The sequence below is a fragment of the Lissotriton vulgaris genome, chromosome 3_1 (genome assembly GCF_964263255.1).
Source record: "Lissotriton vulgaris chromosome 3_1, aLisVul1.2, whole genome shotgun sequence".
NCBI classification, from domain to species: domain Eukaryota; kingdom Metazoa; phylum Chordata; class Amphibia; order Caudata; family Salamandridae; genus Lissotriton; species Lissotriton vulgaris.
Genome location: NC_141689.1, coordinates 628,655,032 through 628,678,374, shown reverse-complemented (window position 1 = coordinate 628,678,374; position 23,343 = coordinate 628,655,032). Strand labels below are relative to the sequence as shown.

The 23,343-nt window shown below is 45.9% G+C and overlaps 1 protein-coding gene across 1 annotated transcript in view; it reads left to right on the top strand.

Moving 5' to 3' along the window:
* KIAA0825 (KIAA0825 ortholog) overlaps nt 1-23,343 on the top strand; it is a 2,177,598-nt gene that overhangs the window by 1,553,534 nt on the left and 600,721 nt on the right. The gene's annotated exons all lie outside the window — the stretch shown is intronic.

Sequence of the window (23,343 nt, the reverse complement as noted above, 5' to 3'; positions counted from 1 at the left end):
TTGGTTTCCACCGTGAGTTGGGAGGTCTGGACATCTTGCAACATCATGGGCATATCAATGGCACCCGGTGTTTGAGGGGTGGAGGCACCATTAAGGCCTGCACTGGGTGGCCCCTGCTCTTACTCTCCCTTCCCCCTTCAGAGCCATGTTTCTGCTAGTGCGACAGTGAAGGAGCTGTATCCTCTGTTCACTGAAGGGGGGGTGGAGATATTGGCTCTAGGCAGAATCCGGGTGTCGGCACTCTCAGCTCCAGAAGTAGCAGAGCGTCTTGTTTTCCTCAACAGAGGCTCAGTGACGCTGCAATCCATGATAGGTCGCTGAGCGGCCCCGCCCTCCACCAGAGGAAGAGAAATGGGAAGGAAGGCCTCTTCCGTGTGACCCCCGGCCCATTGCATCATCTGCGCCCTTTCTATGACTGGCAGCATGAGCAGCCAGGTCAGACCATGCCCAACAGCTGAAAAGCCTGCTCTACTACCCCCTGGTCAACACTCACTCAGACATTACCTCTATGCCAATGCAGCAGGAGGAGGGAAGAAGCACAGCAGGTGGCAAACCACCCTTCAGTCCTGGGGACAGAGAAACTAATCCACCCAGCCTGCTTGCACCATCTACTAACCAGGGATGGGCAGCACGTGCAGCCGGGAGGAGTTATAGCCCTGCGATCCAGTAGGCCCCCTTACTCCTCAAATCCAAGTTCCCCTAGGAAGGCAGTCCGGCGGGAACAGAAAGTATGCACTCCCCCTTTACACTGGCACCAAGTGCCACCCACACTCCAAGCCTGCCCCAGGTGGGTCAAGTTACCCCATCAGGACAACCAGAGAGCTGCCCACTCACCGGGGTTGCACTAGTGTCACCACTATTGCTCTTGCCGGACTCGGCAGGAACCATTCTTCTGTCCACCACTCTCAGCTCCTCTATGCGGTATAGGCTAGCCCTGAGGTCTGCCTTCCCAGGGCTAGGCTGTCACTCAAATTCCAGGAGGCCAGAAGGGGGGAGTCCCATATCTTTGCCATGTGGCAGAGGTAGCCTCCTGTTGTCGCACCCTCCCGATGAGCAAAAGGCCTGGAGGATGCTGAAGGATGTAGAGGAAGCCTGCGGAACACAATTACTGTGTGCCCTCTGTAAGAAATGGGGGTTACCCAAATCTCCAAGGGGGTAGCATGGAACCAAGCGGGCAGGCCAAACTTCGAGGACATGTGAAGCACTCACGCAGTACCCAGAGTCAACCCACCACCAGGCACACCACAAAAGAGGCAGGACACCAGTTTGAGTTGGAAAAGAAATACGTAGTTTAGTAGTGTTTCCAACCTGCAAGGCAAAAGAATGCAAATCAGTAGTGTCACAACAGGACGCCAATTGGCGGCAGAGCCAAGTGAATAACGAGGGGAATTATTTACATAGGAAGTAGTCCATGCTGAAAGGAAGAAAAAGGATGGGGTCAAAATGACGTTAGATCTGGGCCAATCTGGTGGGGCCAACTCAGGCTCTCATCCTTAGTGGTAGGCTGTAATGCAAAATATCATCAGCATGAGTACACACCGTGCACTATAACTCCAGCCCAACCCCTGTAAGGGAAAAACATCAGGACATCATGGCACATCATAAACAGGAGCACTTGTAATAAATCATCCCGTCTGGCCCATTAACATGTGGCATACCACGACAATTCCTGACGCAGGACTGGATATGCCAGTAAGGACCTAGGCAGGAATAAAATTACTTATGCCAGAATAACACCTTTCCGTCAGCAGGGATAAGCGGTTCATCGAATGAGGACATAACATTCCTTTCAATGTAAAACATCTCATTAGATGTAAACACTTTCCCAAATGAAACACCTCTCATTAGCTGCAGCATCAAGTTGGAATTACTCTTCCCTGGGTCAGAAGTAAAACATTTCAGCATTACATTTCCTTAGAGTAGAGTAAAGGGAGCAAGTCAACAATGCAACACATCTCAATAAAGAATTAGCCCTCCATTACCTTCTAATAAGTGTTTTAGTACAACAGAGACCAGCGTAGAACATTTCATCATTTACTGGTAGACACTTAACCTACATTTTACTATGGGGGGAGTAACCATCTCATTAGGCACAGGGAATAAGGCACCCGGTAACACGTGCTTCTCCTTAGGCCTTTCACCCTTGGTTGATGAATGTACAACTGTTCCTTGGGGGTCACGAGGACATCTTGTATTTCCCCCTTTCGCCTTCCTGGTAAGCAGGGGTCTCTATAGGCAGTTCAAAAAGGGCCTAACTGGAATCCTGGGTTTGACTAGTCCCCCAGCAGTCACTAGCGGCTTTTACCCGGGCTCTGGGCACTCAGGCCCTTACAAGTTGACAGGGAGGGGGGCGGACACCGACCCTGTGTCCCGTTGCCCTCTCTACCTCCCCCCACAGTTTGCTTGAGGCCTCACTCACCGGCTGCTCCTGGTTTGTGGCTCCGGGCTCCATCCATACTGCTGGCCCCTTTGTCACGGGGGGGCCGATCAGGAGGCTCCACGCGGCCTTCTCCCAGGGCTCCCGAGATAAGGGGGGGGGGGGGGGGGGGCAGGCACCGACAATGTGCTTCGAGGCCCCCCTCTGTGCCCTTGCACCAGACGCGGGACTTGCGGCAACACTAGGGGCACTTCTTCACCGGCGGAGGCACTCGAGTTCCACCTCTGCAGGTGCCGGCTGATGGGGCTTGTGACCTCCGTCTGGGCCCTCTCCCTGCTTCTCTCCCGGGCCCCTCCTCCCTCACGGGGCCCCGGGACTTCGTGGTAGCTTCCGCGAGGCTGCAGGCTCCTCAACCGAGCGGAGCTCCCTCCTCCCCTCTCAGGCCTCTTCCTGCTCCGGCGGGGCTGGCACCGACAGTGTGCCCTGGCCCCGCCTCCTTCAGCGGCCCCTCACTTACGGCGGCCACAGACCGGCGGGGTGGGCTCCCGCACCGGTCGTTCCTATCGGGGCTCCCCTTTGATCATGGGGCCCCCGCACCGATTATTCACCTGGGTCCCCCTCCCTCACGGGGACCCAGGGCTTCGCGTCGCTCTTCTTCCCGAGCTGCCGGCCGGCGGCCAATCCCAGCGCGGTGCTGGCGGGGGCGGGCCGATGACGCGGCCGGGCGCTCCCGTCACGTGACGCGAGTGCCACGGCCTCAGGGCCTAGCGCGTCCCCTTCCTCACTTCGGCGGCCCTCTCCTGGTACCGGGGGCCGCCGCAACAACGCCCACAGCAGTGGGGGGAATCCCCACGACAGCGCCGGGCCGCGGCGATGATTTCCGGCGGCAATAAGGGGTAGGCTCCCTTTTAATTACTTCTGTATATGGCGGACAGCGCGGTATTTCTCTTCACAGTCTCCTCAGCGCCCGGGCTGCGACGGTGATCTCCGGCTGTGATAAGGGGTAGGCTCCCTTTTATTATTTATTAATCATGTAACAAGCACACCACAACGAGGGTAGGCTCCTCCAGCGCTATTTCCCCTCACAGTCTCCTCAGCACTATGGCGCTATTCACAGTGCACTGCTTGTTAGGCAGTCCAGGGGCCGGTTGACTGTGGCAGGTCAGCGAGACACAGTACCTCGGGGGCACAATCCTCCCCGGGCAGCTCCTCCCAGTCCAGCGCTTCCACAGGGGCCACAACTTCCCAAGAGGGGCGAACAGTCCCAGTACAGATCCTCAGGGGCCTCTTCCTCACCTCCTGGGTGCTCCTTTCGCGCTGTGCTGGCGTAATTCACGGTCCCTTAAAAGTGACAGGGACCTGGGTGGGCCCTCATAATTCAAGGGCCCCGGGGACAGCAGAGTAGGGGGGTTTTAGGGGTACAGGGCCCAGCTCACAGGCCCATGTGGCGGTAGCACCTCGCAGCAGGTCCCCCCTCTGTCTTGTCCCAGCGCTGACCTATGGCAGTCCAGTGGCAAAACCCATGGCCATGGCATCCATTTTAAATACAATACATTCCAGTCAGGTGCAGTTCTAAAATGGGGGAATTCACAAGTGCTCACACTATTTCATGTTAGCTACCTCGGCCACGCCCCTTATACTTACAATTATCAACTGCACATCTACTTCCCTTGACAAACTGGAAGTTAAAGTAGAGGATGCAATATGTTTGTCAGGCAATATATTGCATGTAACGCAGTGACACTTCCTATCCACAAGAAGACATTTCTAAAAGTATCAGGCATGACACTACTGTCATGCATTCTTAGATCATCCAGCAACAAAATAACAATACCCTTGGTGTTCATTCCATGCCAGGTTCAAAAGGGAGTGAGCTTCTGTAAAAGATTAAAGTTGAGCAGTCATTTCCCCATTCTTAGGAAATGAGAAGTCCAGGAAAGTGGTGAAAAACTCTGCTGACCATTGAAGTATAGAGCTCTCGGAGAACGATGCGCCCAGCACCGGTACAGGCTTTCAACTGACAGGAGTCTGGTGGGGGGGAAACTCAGTACAAAATGCATCCGTGAAGCTCAACTCAAAGGTAAACAAAAACCAAATCAATACGGTGGATGGAAATTCTAGCCATAAATCTAATTGCAAACAAAATCAATAACTAAACTCAAGGAAATACATCAAGAAAATACATACTTATTCGTACCACAGGTCTACAAGTGTAGTTGGATAAAGATAAAAAAAAAGTGATAGGCCAGAAGTTTACCTGTGCTTGATCACACAGGGAGCCAAAAAAACAGCTAGAGGCAAAAAGCTTTCCGAATTTGGTGTTCGTTTTTCTTGGAGACTAGTAAAGACTAACAAACTGCTGACACGGGATCATTTTGAAATATTTTCTGTAGCTTGATTGTGCCAGAATGAACATCCATGCAATGATGTATTCTTTGAACAACACTGCCTTGCAATCAATCTTATTTTTTAATAAACTCTTTGAGAGTCTCCTGTAATATCTGCATCAGTGTATTGCCATTGTGCTATGCATGAAATTATGAATATCTACACTGAGTGTGTTAGGCAGAAGAAAGAGAAAACTAGACGGAGCTAATGTTAATAGCTATATTTAACCACTTGGACCACAGGGCTGTACCCAGATGGGTGTTGCCATTTCTTTGCCATACTGTTAGTTCATTCCTGAACCCATGCATTTAAAAGCATGATGATGCTTATTGAAAAATCTTAAACCTGAAAAGTCAGTTGACGGGTGTAATGAATGGTTGTCAGCACAGTGCTAAAGCAGCTGCAAAAAAGAAAATGTCCAACTGTGGAGTTTAAACATATGCCAATCATCGGACTGCAAATATAGATGTGTGACTGCCATGGTTTTGGAGGCTATAGAAATGATTAGGTCGAGCCTGGGCAGCGCATGCTCTGCTCTGCGAGGCATGCTGTATTCGAGTATGGACTTGAAGCTCTGCCCACTCTCTACCCATACTTTTTATTGACTTGTGTCATTTTGCTTTGTAATTACTGGCTTCTGATTCAATTAGTTAATAGGCTTGTTAGTCGATCCTTATTACCGCCTTTTGTTCTTCATTCGTAACCTCCCATGAGGACTGGCCCTTTTACTTCTGTTGTTATACAGTATGTCTTATTTGGTCTGCAAGCACTATTTTCTTTAATGAGTTTCTCCTACTGCAGGAACATGCTTTCCTGCAACATTCACTCAGCACACAGAGGTGGCGAGTCCGTGCCTTTTCCGCTGCTGCATTCATTCAGCCTGAGATTTTCGAGTATCCGAGCACCGCCTATGGAATCCCTCTACGCTGGCATAATGGTTTTCCCCACTGAAGCCTGGAGTTGATTGGCACCCGCTAAGAGAATTAAGTCCTCAGCCAGGTTCTCCTAAGATGCCGGCCGCCCACCACTCATCTGAGCCGCCTTGGCCGCTCTGGATCCCACCAGCATCATTTTTAATGACAACCTGGTCCTGAAGATGATCCTGACCAAAGAGGATCGAAACGTCGTCGCCCGTTCAGCGCAATAGATGGCACATCTCCCAGTGTGGCTCTGTTAAATAATCCGTCAAATCTTCCAAGATACCTGCATTACAATTCATTGTTTTGAGCCACATTGTTTACTTGATACACCGTATATATTCAAGCACCTTCACACCATGCGCCGTTCCTGCTGATCACAATTGTCACTTGCGTCGCCACTTCTTGTGTCACTTACACATTTAGAGCACCAAGTCCAATTCGGGTTGTTTTTTATTTGTTTACGTACAGTGCTGCTACAACTGTATACAACAATTCTCGTTCTTTAATTATACGATGCCATGAGCACGTTTCTAAAAACTACTAATTGAGTCTCCTTGTCTCTGTTCACGTAATGCTTGATGCATACATGTCTAATCGCCTTTCATAATAATACCAGTTGAGATATCGTTTGTTTATCCTCATGTACCTACCCTAATCTCAACGTGGTTTATGGGTCATACTCCTGTAGTTCATTGCAGCATTTCCTGCGGCTTTTGTTAATAGCCTCGAACATATTAACTGCCGAGCCTACAAGCGAATTTTCCAGATCCCAGCGCATACACGAAACATCCTGGTGCGACTGGAATTTGGGTTGAACAAACAAAACTATGAGCACTGGGCAACGCTGGTGCGGTACTACCGAGGGGTTTGTGCGGCCCCTCCGAACACAATTAAGTCATCCCTGAAAATGATCTTTATGAAAGCCAATAATTCATGGAGTAACGGCCTGAAAACTGCCTGCACTGCATTACAGATAGATATGACCAAACTGCAGGATCTGACTTATCAGCCTGGTACACTAAAATCTATATTAAAAAAACAAGTTAGAGCATTATCCAGAGAAGAAGATATGAAGGAGTTGAATTATTCCAAAAGTAACATTGGGATACTTGTAAGCTCCTATGAAGATCGGTTATGGCAACCATACCTCGATTCTGCATTAAACAAGATAATTTTAAAGCAAATCTTAACAGTGAGGCTTATGGCATTGCCGATAAAAGATATCAACAGGCGCTGGAAAACCCTAGAGGCGATTACCACCTGCAGACTTTGCCACTAGCATGAAGAATCCATGGTCCATTTGGTCTGCATATGCCATTGCCTAATACAAGCACGTCGCACTCTACTAAGGCCATTGTTTTTAAAATATGGGACACGTAATTGCAAGGATGCCATGAAACTCTTGTTTAGCCTGGAGATACCGATGGAATTGGCTAGGTTCGCCAAATTTGCACATAAAGTTAAAGAACGTTTAAGTAACGCACCTTGCACTTTAGAACTTCAAGACTGCACTTTGGGCATGCCCAGACTCTGATTTGCACGCTGCAACAAGCTGTATTTATTTTGCACTTTGTTGGAATCTCTACTCCAAAATAGGCCTTTGATTGCCTTGAATTCATAATTGATACATGGGTTTTAATGGTTTTTTTTTATCTATGAGCTGTATTTTTAGGATTTGCTTTACAGGATCTAGTGCATCCAAATGTGTAGCAGTTAACAATGATTACTGTAGCAAGCAAGTTTTGTGGATATTTTATAGGACACTTTTTGTAACAATTTTTGTTAATTGATACAATAAAATATATTCATTCATTCATTGCAAAATTCCTGCAACATTCAGCACGCTTTGCAGGCTATAACTTTCCAAGCAGCCCGGGACAATGGCAGACACTTCTTTGAAATGAAATAGGTCTTGCATTTACAAGAGGTTCTGCAATTGACATTGTAAATGACAATGCCTTTTATTTATGTGTTCATTATCAAAAGACATAAATAAAAGGCATTATCATTTACAATGCCAATAGCTTAAACTCTCGCAAATGGGAGAACTATTGCATTGCAAATGCTTTTTTTTAATGATTATTTCCATAAGATACAGCAATATTGTATTTTGTCGGACGTATTTTACTATTCAGACAGTAGTAGTGCGCACAAGTGAGTCAACACAATCGGCCAGTCCCATTCTCTGCATTCAAGTGAAAACTATTGAGTGTTATTGGTTTAGAGGGAAAAAAAAGTTGTCCAGGGCGTTGTGCATTTGAAAGAGCATTGCCAACGTATAGTGGATTCTGAATCATGCAGACATCTTCAAAACATTCTCATTGTAACTGAATATTTTTAAATATTTATTTTTTGCACATTTATTTCACCACATGTAAGCGATATTGCTAAATTTAGCACCACTAAATAATTTTAAATTAGGAGGTAATGTACATTCATCACATTTGGTATACTAGTATGAAGAAAAACGAACTAGGTATACTTAACGGAGCCCCTATCAGGATGCATTTTAGATACTATATGCAGTTCAGTTCACTCAAATGGAAGCAAGTAGCAATCATTGTTTAGAGCTGTTTTTCCAATCTCCATCATACTTACAGTAAAGAAGTCTTGGAATGCGGAAAAACTCCAGACAAAGCATTGAAGCTGAATTCAAGATCTTTCAAAGTCAAAGATGTTTTGAATAGTATTCAGTCACAGAAGTCTTTGAAAAAGACTCGAGAATCAGCAGGAGCCCTCGTGAAGAATTTGTACAAGTGTTTTTTTAAGACAGTTTTTTTTTTTACAGCCGGAATTGAGTACCGACTAGGTTTGTCAATCCATACTTTTTTCCTGCAGGTGGGGAGACTATGTTGTACTAATGAGAAACTGTATCCTTCTACACTGGATGTCATATGTTTAGTCTGTGAGAGAGACAATGTATCTAAAGACTTGCATTACGGCAATATTCCTCCCAGCACCTTGATAAAAAGAATACATGTTTGCCTTAACCCACATGAGCTCAGGCTCCAAGAGTTAGGTAATCTAACGTGGGTAGCTGATTCGGTCTCAGGTGATGTATGAGGTCACTGAAGGTAGCACTTGTCTGAAGAGAAAGAACATATAACCACAGCTCTGACAGGTCTTGGCATACACACTGTGTCTTATGTTGAAACTTCACCACATTGATTGTTCTGTTTTTATTCTTGAAATGGAGGTTCTATCGCTTGTCAGTTTGATACCAGGCCGGCATGAGGGGAATCACGTTCAGGCAAGCTGTTCTCATTAACGTTCCTTTGACCATTTGTATGTATCATCAGCTTTCATTCACCACAATTTGGCGATAAAGATGGTGCGCAGATCCCAAAGAGCAGCGCGTGCTGACTGACTGTCCAGTGCATTGGAGATCAGTGCATGCCAATTGCCTAAATCAGTAGGAGTAACAGCGTATCCCGACTCACTGAGGAACCGAGTCCCGTAACTCACACCAAATGCGCTTGAAGAGAAATACCATTCTCACAACGTATTCCACCCATCATCAAAGGAAAGTACCTTCGTCCAGCTAGGAAACTATAGTTACAAACATAAAAACAGGACAAAATGGATTCAGCATCCATTGTTGCTCCATCATCTTTCTGGGCACCTCTGGGCTCTCCACCAGTGGCGGCTGGTACGGAAACGGGTGAGGTGGGGGTTAAAAAAACTAAATATTTTGAATACATTTCCTTTTCACGATGGCCTTCTCTCTTCCGTCATCTGTCGTCCACTTCTCTTCCTGACTCGAAGTTCCAGGAAGCACACAGGCTACTCTAAGCCAATCATAACGCTCCTGTCAACAGCATGACAGCAGCGTCGTGACTGGTCTGAGCGTCCTGGGAGCCTGTGCATGTTCTCCACCCAGGCTGTGCAATAAAGCCCGGTGGAAAACATGCTAAGTGTGCCTGATGGTTTGGCCGGCCCAAGAACGCTGGCCAAACCATCATTTGCACTTATTGTGCACAAACAAATCCTCCTCCTTATGACACTAACCCCGCACCAACCCCCATGGCTACGAAAAAATAAAATGATAATAACTGTGTCATTATAATTTTTGTTTTTCCTTTTCCCAATGCTCTGGGAGAAGTGGGGTGATTCACCCTGCTCTCTACTCATAGAATGGGAAGACTGGACTGATATTTTTGATAATTATCTTTTAGCTCTAGATGATCAAGACTTTAGACCTGAGAGGAAGAAATCATTACTTTTAAGTGCTTTAGGGACAGACAACATATTTTTAAGTTTCTCCCAGAGCCTAGCAATCATAAAGGTCATATCATACCTGATGTACAAGGAGGTTGAATTACGTTTGGAATGGAGGTTTGCCAAACAAGTAAATATAGTAATGTCAAGATATAAATTCTATTCTTACCCTCGTAAGTCTGGAGAATCCATTGATGAATTGGTGTCAAGCTTGTGCAGACTTTCTGTCATCAGTCAATTTGGTCAAATGAAGGAGGAACCCACATGTGACTAATTAATTGTTCAGTGTAGCAGCAAGAAAATCCAAGAACGATTGTGAGCAGCTAAAAATCCATCCTTGAAAGATACTATTGACATTGCAAAGGGTGTGGAGAAACCAGAATTTTGCATTAAGGGAATGAGCAAACCGAAATACTGGAGCTGGGAGTTATGTTGTATCCTCTATTGACAAAGTGGAGGGGAATCAAGAAGGTGCAAATGCTGTAAACGTAATTAGCAAGACCACAAATAAGCTTCAGAAAGGGAATGTAAACACAAAAAAAAATTCAATAGTCTGTTAAAAGTGTGACAGTATTCCATAGTAGTGAATCAAAAATGTGTTATGCTGCAAACAAAATGTGCAGGAAGTGTAGTCGTACAGGTCATTTTGCATGAATGTGCAGGGTGAGTAGCAAGTCAAGGATAGCAGCCACCGAAGAGTTGAGAGCTAGAACATTAGAAGACCGTATTTTGAGTGTAGGTCAGGAAGATGAAGACAAGGGAAGGAGAAATTAGCCGAAAGCACTCTTTCAAGGGAAAAGCAGGTATGTTGAACTTGAGATTGACTCAGGATCCATATACAACATTTTTCCTAAGTGGATGTTTGTGAAGGAACAACACAAGGTTGAATTGTATTCCAAGAATATATGTCTGGGAAGGTACCAAGGTGAAAAAAAGTGATGTTTTAGGTTACTTTATTGCTCCCATTCGTTTTTTGTCAAGGAAAATTCAAGGTAAGGAATATGTTGAGAAAGATGGACCACCGATTCTTGGCTGGCTGCAGCAATATGATTTACATATTGTTATCAATACCCACGTTCCCAATAAAGCCTTGGTGGTAGATCAGATCAGTATTGAGGAAATACTTTAAGCCCAGAGTTATCTTTGTTAAACACATGATGAGGAGAGTTCCTATAGCAGTCAGAGGTGAAATCAAGTGGATGTTGGAGGAAATGGTGAGGGGACGCATCATTGAACCAGTAGAGGTCTCTAGATGAGTTTCACTTGTTGTTATTTCAGGGAAGGCCGATGTCCGCTTGAAGTTGTCTGTGGATTTGAGGAACATAAACCAGAATATAGTCACAGATAATTGTTTGTTTTTCCAACATCAGTAAATTGATTCTTCTATTGAATTGATGGACTTCTTTTCTAAACTTTATAACTTTATCTCAAGAGTGCGTTTGCTTATATAAGGATTCTAAGAATCTTTTGGCTTTTATCACCATGCATGGGACATTTCAGTTTACTATGATGCCATTTGGCCTGTTATCGTCCACAAGTTTTTTTCCAAAGGATAATGTCTGAGGTATTCAAGGGATTAACAAATATAGCCTACTTTCAGAATGGAATACTTGTGCTATGTTATATTGATCTGTATAGTGCACTAATCACCGAGAGGGTAACCAGGTGCTTGGGCAGGTGTGTAGATGTGTGGTCCCCAAGGGACTTATACATAGAGTCAGGTCTTCATCTTTTGGTGTGGAACTCATGAAGTAAGGAGGAGGCGCTGATGTGTTGAGGGAGGTCATTCCATGTCATGTCTTGGGTGTGATATAGGAGAATGCGCGGCCTCCACCTTTGATTTGTGCATTAATATTTTGAGTGAGAGTTAGGCAGAGCATAAGTGTCTGGTGGGTTGGTGGAAGTGTATTCAGTTGTTCAGTTATTCTGGTCTTGTGTTGTGTAGGGCTTTTTTATGTGTGTGTGGGAAGTTTAAATTGGCTGCATTTGTGAAAAGGGAGCCAATTATGGTTCTTGAGGTGTGGTGTGATGTGGGTGTGGCGTGGTGTGGGAGGTTGACTACGAATCTTCCAGAGGTGTTCTGGATAGTCTGTAGTCTATGGAGGAGTTGTTTGGAGATTCTGTCATAGAAAGTGTTGTTCTAGGCCAGCCTGCTGGTGATGAGTGCTTGTGTGGCATTCCATGTGGTGTTCTGAGGCATCTATTTGCAAGATCTTCAATAGCATGCGTAAGATGTGGAAGCAGGAGATGCACTTTGCACTGATTAAAGCAGTCATGTCTACTTTATCATCTAAGATGATCCCTAGATTTCTTGCATGGTCTGTGTGTGTGGGCGTTGATCCTAGCTCCAACAGCCACCAGGTAGAGTCCCATGGGGAGGTCTTCTTGTCGAAGACCAGTACTTCTGTCTTCTCAGAGTTGAGCTGCAGGCAGCTGGTTCACATCCAGTCTGCTACCATGGTCATGAAGTTGGTTCTGGTGTTGGTTGTCTTGTCCATCAGGGAGAGGACGAATTGGGTGTCATTGGTGTAGGAGATAATGGTGATGTCTTGTGATCGGAAGATGTTGGCGAGCTGTGTCAAGTAAACGTTGAAAAGGGTGGGGCTGAAGGACGATTCCTGTTGGACTCTCCATATCAATTTCTCGGTCTCTGATGTGAAGTGTTGCATCCTGACCCTTTGGGTTTTTCCTATGAAAAAGGAACAGATTCGTTTGAGAGCCGATCTTTGTATGCCAATCTCGTGGAGTCTTCTCATGATGGTGTTATGGGAGACTGTGTCGAAATCAGAGGAGAGGTCAATCCTAATGAGGCCTGTAGTTTCTCCTCAGTCCATGAAGATTCGAATGATGTCAGTGGCCGCAATGATTGCTGTTTTGGTGCTGTAGTTCTTTCTGAATCCTGATTGAATGGTGTCTAGAAGATGGTGAAGTTTGAGGTAGGTTGTGACATGCTTATTGATAGCCTTCTCAATCACTTTGGCTGGATAGGGGAGCAGGGAGATGGGTCGGAAGTTGCTCAGTTGATTCGGGTTGACTGTGGGCTTCTTAAGCAGGGTGTTGATTTCCGCAAGTTTCCTTTCATCCGGGAAAGTGGCAGACCTGATGAGGTTCTTGCTGATGTGGGTCAGGGTGGTGCTGATTGGTGATGTTTACAGGTTGTACATGTAGTGCGGCCATTGCTCCTTTAGGGCCTCTGAGTGAATGTGCCATTTCTGGTGTGGGTGTCCTTTTGGTCAGGTGGCTGTCTTGGTTGATGGTGAATAGGTTAGCAATGAGTTATGTGGGGTGGGGTTGGGTTGGTGTGCGAAGTTGCTGTAGATGCTTGCTAATTTGCTGTGGAAGAAGTTGAATAGGGCTATTGGGAGGCAGGGATTATGTCGACAGTGGCTGAGGGTGAGGTGAAGTCCATAGCGATTAAGAAGACCTCTTTGCAGCCTCTTTGCAGCTGTTGAAGCTTTCTTTGATGCGGTCTACTAGTCTTGATGTCAGTTTACTGGTAATAGCTTCCAAGTGCAGCCTTGTAGGTAGTTTTGTCTGTGATGTCCTGGTTGACTCTCCAGTTCCTTTCTAGCTGTTTACAGTGTTGTTTAGTGTCTCTGATGTCTTCTGTATACCAGCTGGCCTGCTTGTTTGGTCTACTATGCTTGTTGGGTTTGATGGCTGCAAGGGAGTCCACACAGTTCTTGATCCAGTTGTTGATGTCTTTGTGGAGGTTGCCTGTGGGGTCAGGTTGACCCGTACTGAGGGCGCTGGGCCAATCTACTTCTGTGAATTTGCCCCAGCTGCTGCAAGGAATGCTGAACCTGATTGGGTTGTTGACAAGAGGTTTGTTGACTTGGATGTGAATTCATGGATTGGTCAGTCCAAGTGAATGGTGTGGTGCAGTTGTATTTGATGGTATCGATTGTGGTGAGGAAGTGTGTGTCTTGCGGTGTGTGTTGGTTCTGGGACGAGCTGGATGAGTCGAGTGTTGGTTTCGAGGAGTGTGGCTGTGGAAAAGGGGTTGTTTCGGTCTTCCAGGTGAAAGTTGAGGTCACTGAGGAGAATGTAGGCTCTGGAGTCAATGGTGAGTGGCGCAACGAAGTTGGTGATGAAGTTGGTAAAGGAGACTTTTGGTCTGGGTGGTTGGAAGGCGAGGGTTCCAGTCTGTTTTTGGTGAGACAGTATAGGAGAACAATCAGGCTTTGAAACAGGTTTTATGAAGACTGCCCGAAGCTGGTCTTATACTGGGGAGAGAAAAGTAAACATTTTTGGTTGCAGAAATTAAATACTTTGGTCTTATAATTTCTAGTAATGGTGTGAAGCTCAAAGATCTTCTCAAAGCAAGCTATCTCCATTGCCCCAAGATAAGGAACAATTGTGGTCCTTAATGGCTCTTATTGAGTATTACTCAAAATGTGTTGAAGATTGTGCTTCAAAAACTGAGAATGCAAGGATTATTTTGAGGAAGGGGTGTACATTTACCTGGGGAATGGAACGAAAGACTGTTTTGATCAGCTTAAGAGACCAATTTGCAATTCTGGGATTCTTGTTCCTTATAAGACCTGTTTGAAAATTGTTCTAACAGTGGATGCCAGTGCTTCTGAAGTGTGTCATTCTATCTCAGTTGAATGATGATGTGGAGAAGACTTGCATTTGTTTCACGCTCTCTGACAGACACTGAACATTGGCATAGGCTGCAGTTTGGAGTGTTGACTATTTCTGGACATAATTGTGGAGTTTGAATTTCAAACTCGGTACTGACCACAAACCATTATTTAAAGATGTAACATCTGGGGGTGCAGTTAAGGGGTCAGCGAGACAGGCAAGGCTTGTATCCCGCTTTCAGGAATATCTGTATTGTGTTGAATATATATCCAGGGTGGCAAAAAGCTAAAGCAGATTGCCTTTCTTGTTTATCCCTAGAATGGTGGGATGTTGAAATAAAAAGCTGGTGTTAGCTAAGGAGCAGGAAGAGGGTATGGTGTGGTATTTAGGAGTGTGGTAGTGTAGCTTTCATGTCAAAAGAATAGAGTAAATGGATGGAAGAAGACCTGGTTTTGAGGAGGGTGATTTGCATGATAATCAAAGGTGGATGGAGGGAGAGTGCTGTTTCTCCCACAGTGATGCCTTTTTTTTTTAAGTCTTAGATGAATTTACGTTATATGATCAGGATGTAATGATGATAAATGATAAATTTGTACCTCCTGAAGGACTGAAAAAGAGGATTATTCAGCTAGGTCATGAAGGACATCTTGGACAAACTCTGACCAAGGGGAGAGTTATAGTTTAGTGGCCAAGAGTGGATGATCAAACTAGAAGATGGGTCTAAAGACTGGAGTACAAACTGAATTTTGTCACATTGAAGACCCGGTAAGACATGGAGTAGTGTCTGTATGGATTTTATGGGACATTTGGCTGCTTGAGGAGTGACTTGAGGTATACAGTAGTGTTGGTAAATGTCCATTCTAAATGGTTGGTAGTCAAGCTTATGAGGGAGGTGACTAAAAGCACTATCATGTCCATCCTGAAAGGTGTGTTTAGAGAGCAAAGTTTTCCTCATGTTCTCAATACCAACAATGGAATCCAACTTACGTCTCATGACATCATCTCATAGTTTTATATAACCCTCAAGCAAGTCGCCTGGTTAAGGGAACTATATAGATGGCTTTGGAGAGAATGGTGAATGATTTGGTGTGGGCGCATTGTACCACAGAAAATGATGTTACCAACATTTTCCTCCGACTGTATGAGGGAAAGAAAACCAGGAACAAATGTAGTACATGAATAGGTACAACAGACTGCGGAGAGTAAGAAGAATCGAGCTCTTTGGAAATTTACTGAAAAAAAGTCTAGCTCCATTGAGAGTTGCTAGAGGAGACATTGATGTAGGGGATTGAGTAAAGATCAAACAAGTATGTGTGGGTTTGTCCAAGTTCCGCGGTCCATTTAAGGTGAAGAAGGTGCATAACTGGTATGTTGATCTTGAGAATGGCAATAAATGGAACAGATGGTAGTGTGAGGATGGAACATCTGAAGATGAGCACAGTGGTTCCATGTTGAAGGATGATGGAGAACTTATGAGAAATGCAGAAAATGGAGATATTGGGGAGTGTGTTGAGAGAAGCCGAGATAGTCACATGAGCATGAGGGATGGTGGAGCTATGAAAATCAAATTGTTGGAAGGCATTTTGCACAGAGACACTGCAGGTCACCAGTGTATTTGCAAGATTATGTGCACGTTAACTGTTTAGCCTACTTCTGTTTTCTTCTTATGAAAAATCTGGTGTAAAATTTGAAGGCTTATAGTACTGTTCCTTATAGTTATGTTCCTTTCTCAATGCTCATTCAGTAGGTAGTTCTTTGGTTTTTATTTTCCTATTCTTTGGTTTACCTTGTTGGGATTGTGTATATTTTTATGGTTTGATATATAAAGGAGGAGGGTGTGTCATGACTTTAGGGTATGATCTGGAACTCCACTACCCTGAGTGTTCTTTTGTGTACCCTGGAAGTGGAGGTTCCACCTTTTGTCAGTTAGATCCCTGCCCGGCAAGAGGGGAATCCTGCTCGGGCTGGTTCTTCACATTAAAGTTCAAACAGTCCTGATTCTTGTGCTTTCATAAATCAAGGCTCCACCCACCCCAAATAAAGGAGGGTTATGTCCTGGTAATATACTGGTGGGGGTGCCTGCCCTGGACTGAGACCTGGCTAAGAGTTTGCTTTGAACCTGCTGGTCACGACACAGCAGTGTGAAGAGAACAGTAAGATGAAGCCAGATGACACAAACCATGCTTCCAAATGGGAGGGGTGTGGGACTGGAAGTTGGTCCTGCAGCCGAGTGGCCTTAGGGACATTCACAAGGGCATATTGGGTACATCACAATCTGCCTTAATGGGGCATAGTGGAAGCATCTATCATATGAAATTGTTTAGAGATAGAAGCTGCACTTACATAACAGATTTTATTTATTTATATGTATTTATTATCTAATAGTTAGGACCTATTTTCCATAGGAAATCCGCAACATTCTATTTGTAATAACTTTGGCACCGTTTGACGAATCTTCGCGAGATTTTCAAAACTAATGGCCAGCTCCGGTCCGCTCCTATCCTGAAAGTCTCGGGGTGATTCGTCAAGTGGGGGCCGAGAAAAAAGGGGGGTCCCAAAACATGTTTTGCCCATGCAATTTTCCATAGGAACCGTTCATCGCGGCTACAGCCCGAACGGCTGAACGGAATTACACCAAATGTGGCAAAGAGGTAGTCCTTGGTTCAGACTCGTGCCTTTTGCTTAAATGGTGTAAATCCGTTCAGTAGTTCCTGAGAAAATCAAATTTAAAAGTACATATATATCTATGGCCACGCAGGATCTGCGCATCCTAAGCGCACCCTGCCGTGCACAAGCTGTATTCTAATTGGCTGTCAACACTCCAAATCTGGAAGTGTTGGCAGCCATCTTGTGCCTTGGTTGAACCGAGGCACAAGAAACCTATAAAGAAAACGCGCAAAATGCGAGAAAGGGGGCAGGGTAGAAACACCCTGACCCCCTAGGCCTGTTCAGGGGGTCCCACAAGACCCCCAAGGCCCCCCAAATTATTAATATTTTTTTAAATCGGCAAAATCCGCGCAGGACGCGTGGATCCTGCCGATCAAAAAAAACAGAACGAAGTGTGGGCTTCTGCGCATCAATGCTAATTAGCCCCCGGGGGGCCAGATCCCGGGGGTATTATGAAAAAAGAGTGTTGGGGGCCCGATCCCCCCCGCACTGCCCCGGGGACCGCCACCCCCAGGGCTTTAACATAATATAGGCGGGGGCTCACGCCCCCCGCAGCCCCAGGGACCGCCACCCCTGGAGCTTCTTTAAATTGGGTGGGGGGGTCTCAGGCCCACCAGGGCTTCTTAAAATTCATTGGGGGGGCTCAAAAAAAAATTGGGGCAGGCCCTGGGGATGGGGTCCCCAGGCCAATAAATTAGAAAGAGAAGGGGGGCTACACAGCCCCCCTTGACCCACTTCCTAAAACATTTTTTTTTTAAACTGTAATCTGCAAACGCACCACAGAGGAACGCAGCTCTGTGGTGCTTACTGGAGATACCTAGTGGGCTTCTTGGACGCCAGGGACCCTCAGGATTCAAGGGGACTTAATCTCCCAAATTTAAACGGACACAGGGTACATTTACACAGTGGTGAAGTGAGGGGATGTTGTAGGAAAGTGGCTCTATATATAGTGGACCAATGTAAAATCAGCCGAACTACAAATTCTGATTTACTCACCTGTTATCAGGAGAGACCTCAGTTCTGCATCTTTGAGTCCAGTACTGATCCTGAAAAGTAATTCTAACTTAACTTGAATTTCCTTCCATAGGCTAACATTGACTGGTTTCACTTGGAATTTTTTCTAAGTGTGGAGTTTTGGAACTTTAAAAGATTAACCTAAAATTCTAAATGTACTTACCAGTACCTTGAATTTCCTTCCATAGGCTAACATTGACTAGTTTCACTTGGAAATTCTTCTTAGTGTGGAGTTTTGGAACTTACAAATATTCCTCTAAAATCATCCGAACAATGAATTCCGATTTACTCACCTGTTATCAGGAGAGACCACAGTGCTGCATCTTTTAGCCCTGCACTGACCCTGAAAAGTAATTCTAACCGTACTTACCAGTAAGTTGTATTTCATTGTGTGGTTTTCACCAGAAAAGTTTCTAAGTTGTGGTTCCGTGGATTCCGAACCTGTACAATAAAGGTCGTCGTATTATGACGATTCTGGTATCAGCAGACCGCATATGACGTATGCGGTATGCACAAGTGTTTTCGTCGTCACCGATCAATGGGAACACTACGTATTTATGGATTCTGTTCTGAACCCTCGGGTTCCATTTTGTGTGCGGCAGCCATTTTGTGTGGTTGCCCTCACATAGGCCGATGACCCTGGCCGAACGAGTCTTTGGGACACGTACATCTTTAGCTGACTTCTTTGTGACCTGGACGAACTGACTCCATTGCCCGAGGCTCATCTCGTTGAGCCAGTTCCTTGTTAAGCAGCTGGTCAGATAGAGATCAAAGAGCAGGACATTGCTGAGTTTATGGTACATGCACACACCCTTCTATCTTGCTTCTCATCTGTTTCTGTTTCTTCCTTTATGGCTTAATCATTGATGTGGGTTGAGGTCTTTATGATGGGTTTGTCAGGCCCGTTCGAACAGGAATGTTGGTTTTTGCTTGGTCATGTCTGGTGGGCTGGACAACGGAAAGTGGGATTGTCGTTATGCGATATGTTTGAAATGTCACCTTACGATTGGTCCATTTGTATGTAAATGATGCTAGCCAGGAATGTTTGCCTGAAGCATGATTTTTGGCATAAAAGACGATGTCTCGCTCCATGAATTTGTGCAGTCTCTAGCGAACCACCCGTGTTGTGCTTCGTAGATCTCTGTTCCTGGTTGCAGCCAATAAATTTGGTCTTTGACGTCATCGAGAAGTGTCCCGTGTCTCTGTTTGCCAAGGCAGGGGAATCCGAAGACATCGGGCGTTATCCCTGCCGCCGCTGGGTTCTAAAACCCGGTTCTTCAAAGTGTCGATTTTCACAAATTACAAATATTCCGTAAAAATCGCCTGTATGACGTCAACGCATTCTTTCAACTGTTTACAGGAGGTGCACCAGTGCTGGATCCAGGATCCACCACTGAGTAAGAAAAAGTAACAATATCTCCTCATTCAGGCAAACAATGAGAACCTTGAAGCTTTTGACTCCCTATTTCCCTTACTCCGATCCGCTCTCCCGCACCTGCCGTGCCCCGCCGCAACCCAACTCCCGCCTACAGCCAACTGGCCACAACAGGAAACTCTAGCCACACCATCACATGCCCCCACCACACACCCCCCGGGTCACCACCCATCTCACTACCCCTACCAAGCTTATCCTACAGCTCCTTACGGAAAACACTACCTCCCCTCCTTACTGGATCCACCCACCGCAACCTCACGGACGAGACCCGCTGACAGTGACCCCTATCTTCACTAGTTCCCTCACTGCTCTCAGACACTCAAATTCATCTCATGTCCCTACCCACCCCCCTCCCTTGACCTCTCCCTTGATTTAAAAAAACGACAATACGTCCTACACAGTTAATAAGAGACAACACTCCCTCAACCTGATCTTCACCACGCAAGACGAAGCCTTAGATGCCCTCAACTCCTCCCATGACTCTTTGGCGCAGCGTCTCGCGTCACTTGAAAACCAGATAGATGCGATCTCAGGGGGTTTAACCAAAATCCTCTCCAACCTAGGCAAAGCACGCAGAGCCCACCAATACCCTCCTGGGGCTCCCCTCACTGTCAACACTAAAAGCCCCCCTGGCCCTCCGAAACAATTGGAACCCAGCCTCAGAGACCCCCTAACAGGGTCATGGAACCCTGACCACAAAAAGCCTCAAGAACCGCAGTCCCTCCCCCTAGGGCTCAGAACTGCGCAATTTCCGATATAAAACGCCTGACCTCAAGACCCACTAGAACAAAAGCAGCCATGTCCGACAACGAAGCAGGCATTCTAGCCTCTTCGTACGACCCCCCCAACCCCCCCTCCAACTCCCCTAAATCCAACATCCAAGTGATCACAGGCCTCCGGAAAGGCCTTCCCTGCACAAAACTCCTGACACTGCCAAAACCCCGGAGACTGCCCGTCCTTACCGCCATACATAGGGCGCCCAAAGAAAGGACCGCCAGCAACAAAAAGCGTTTCGCCAACTGCTTACTGATCAACTGTGGGTCGGCCTCACTACACGCAACTGAACTAGCAGAGGCTATCCTCTCACATGACATTGACATTGCGTTCCTCACGGAGACCTGGCTCAATGAGATATCCCCACCATGCTTAGACATGCTTGTACCCCCAGGCTTCTCCCTCATCAACAAAGACAGGATAGACCAGCGAGGAGGAGGGGTTGCTATTATCCATAAGGACAACATGGTCATCACGGAAACTAACTCTTTCGATTACAATACATTTGAATGTCTCTCATCCAACATCAAGACCAAAGATAGTGGTTCTTTACTTTGTCACCTGTTCTATCATCCCCCAGGTAAAAACCCCGCATTCGCAGAACAACTATCCGACCTGATAGCTCAGGGTGCACTCGTGATACAAAAAAAATCTAATTCTTGGTGACCTGAACCTACGGTGGAACGAGACCAACAGCCCTCTAATCCAATCACTATCCAGTCTCCTCTGTGATAACAATTTAATCCAGTACTGCACAGAGGAGACACACTACAAAGGAGCCACACTGGATGCCATCATTGTGCAAAGAAACACAATCACTTACAACCAAAAACTCATCCTTGGACTGGTCAGACCACCACATGATCCTATTTCATATCAATCACCCCACTCTCTCCCAATCACCTCCACAAGATCCCCCCAAATGGCTGAGAAACTTTTCTCAAGTTCCCTTGGGAATCCTTGAAGATCAGATAAGCTCACTTCTCCACGACACCAATGACCACCTCTCCACTAATGACCTCACCGATTGTTAAAATGCTGCTCTAGCGTCCTTACTATTCAAAATAGCTCCTTTACAGCTCAAAAAGACCATCCCATCCAGATCATGGTTCAACTCTAACCTCAACTCCGAAAGGAGGAATTTAAGAGCCAAATAAAGAAAGTGGAGAAACAACCCGACCTCCATCCTCTGTGATCAACTCAAATCAGCCCGTAGGAAGTACAACAACCACATCAAAATCAAGAAATCTAGCTTCTTCCGCGCGGCACTGGACAGTGCCAAAAACAGACCTAAGGATCTCTATAGCATCATTAGACAACAAACCTCCAAGCCAGTGTCCTCATCTGTACAGGCGTCCAAAGAACTCTGTTACAACTTCGCCCATTCCTTCAACGACAAGGTCTCAAAAATCGAACTATCATTGGACATCAACACCTCGCACCTCACGAAGAGCATCAAGGCTGTGCCACATGATCTCTCTCCTGGCTCCTCTCCCAATTCCTGGCTCAGCTTCCGTCCCATTCAAGAAAATTAGATAATCACAATGATCTCCACCTCCAAACCCTCAGCTCACGTCCTAGACCCCATTCCTCCCCTACTGATCAAAAAATTAAACACGCCTTTGCACCGCTCTGAAGCACAATCATAAATAGCTCCCTAAAAAACGGAGTGGTTCCTGACTGCCTTAAAATGGGGCAAGTCACCCCCCTGTTGAAAAAACCCGGCCTAGATCTGACAGATCTGAACAATTTTAGACCTGTGTCAAACCTCCCCTTGCTCTCAAACACTAGAAAGATGCGTACTACATCAACTAACACAGCACCTGGACAACATCAACCTCCTGGACCCCCACCAGTCTGGCATCAGAAAAGGCTGCAGCACAGAAACCGCGATTCTCAACATCATGGACGATATTCATGGATCACTACACTCTGACCAATGCTGCCTCCTCATTCTCCTTGACCTCTCGGCAGCATTTGATACTGTTGATCACAAACTCCTCATAAGGGCTCTCCAAGAAAGAACTGGTCTTGGTGAGGTAGTCCTCAAATGGTTCTCCTCATTTATCCACAATCGCATGCAAAAAATTTAAATAAAAAACGTCACCACCGTACTTCAGCACGTCAACAAGGGCGTCCCTCAAGGCTTGGTGCTCTCACCACAACTCTTTAACATCTACATGGAACCTCTCTCCAAACTACTCAGAAAAGCCAACATCTGCTTCCCCCTCTATTCTGATGATACACAGATCTATCTGGAAACTACCTCTCTCAAAGACATTCAAAGACTAAATGATGTCCTGAAAGATGTAGAACACTGGCTCACAAGTAATCACTTGAAACTAAATCCCGTCAAGACTGAGACACTCCTCATCTCGAACAAGGATGATAACCCCCAAATCACCGAATGGTTAAAGGCTATCGATGCGCTTAAGGGGAATCTCACTCTAGAAGATTCTGTCAAATCTCTAGGCATCACCTTAGACCTAAAACTAAACATGTTGAGACACATCAAGAACTCGTCAAAAGTGCGTTCCTTAACCTCAGACTACTGAACAAAATCAAACCCTACATTCCATCCAATGATCTCAAACAGGCCACCTAATCTCTGGTACTGTCAAGACTGGACTATGGGATCGCAGTCCTAACAGGAATCCCTAAATCACACTTGGCACTCATCAAAACAACGTTACATGCCAGAATGATCACCGGCATCAAGGAATTTAATCATATCTCTCCTGCACTCAAGGAACTCAAATGGCTTCCAGTAGAAATGCGAAGTAGCTTCAGAACAGCCTGCCTAACCCACAAAGCCCTTCACACCGGCAAACACGAGTACCTGGCGAAAAAACTCACAAAAGCCGGCCTATCCAGGAATCTGAGAAGTTCAAACTCCCTCCTACTCATCCCACCTAAAACCAGAAGGAAAAGAACAGCGGACCGTTCTTTCACTGGAACTGCCC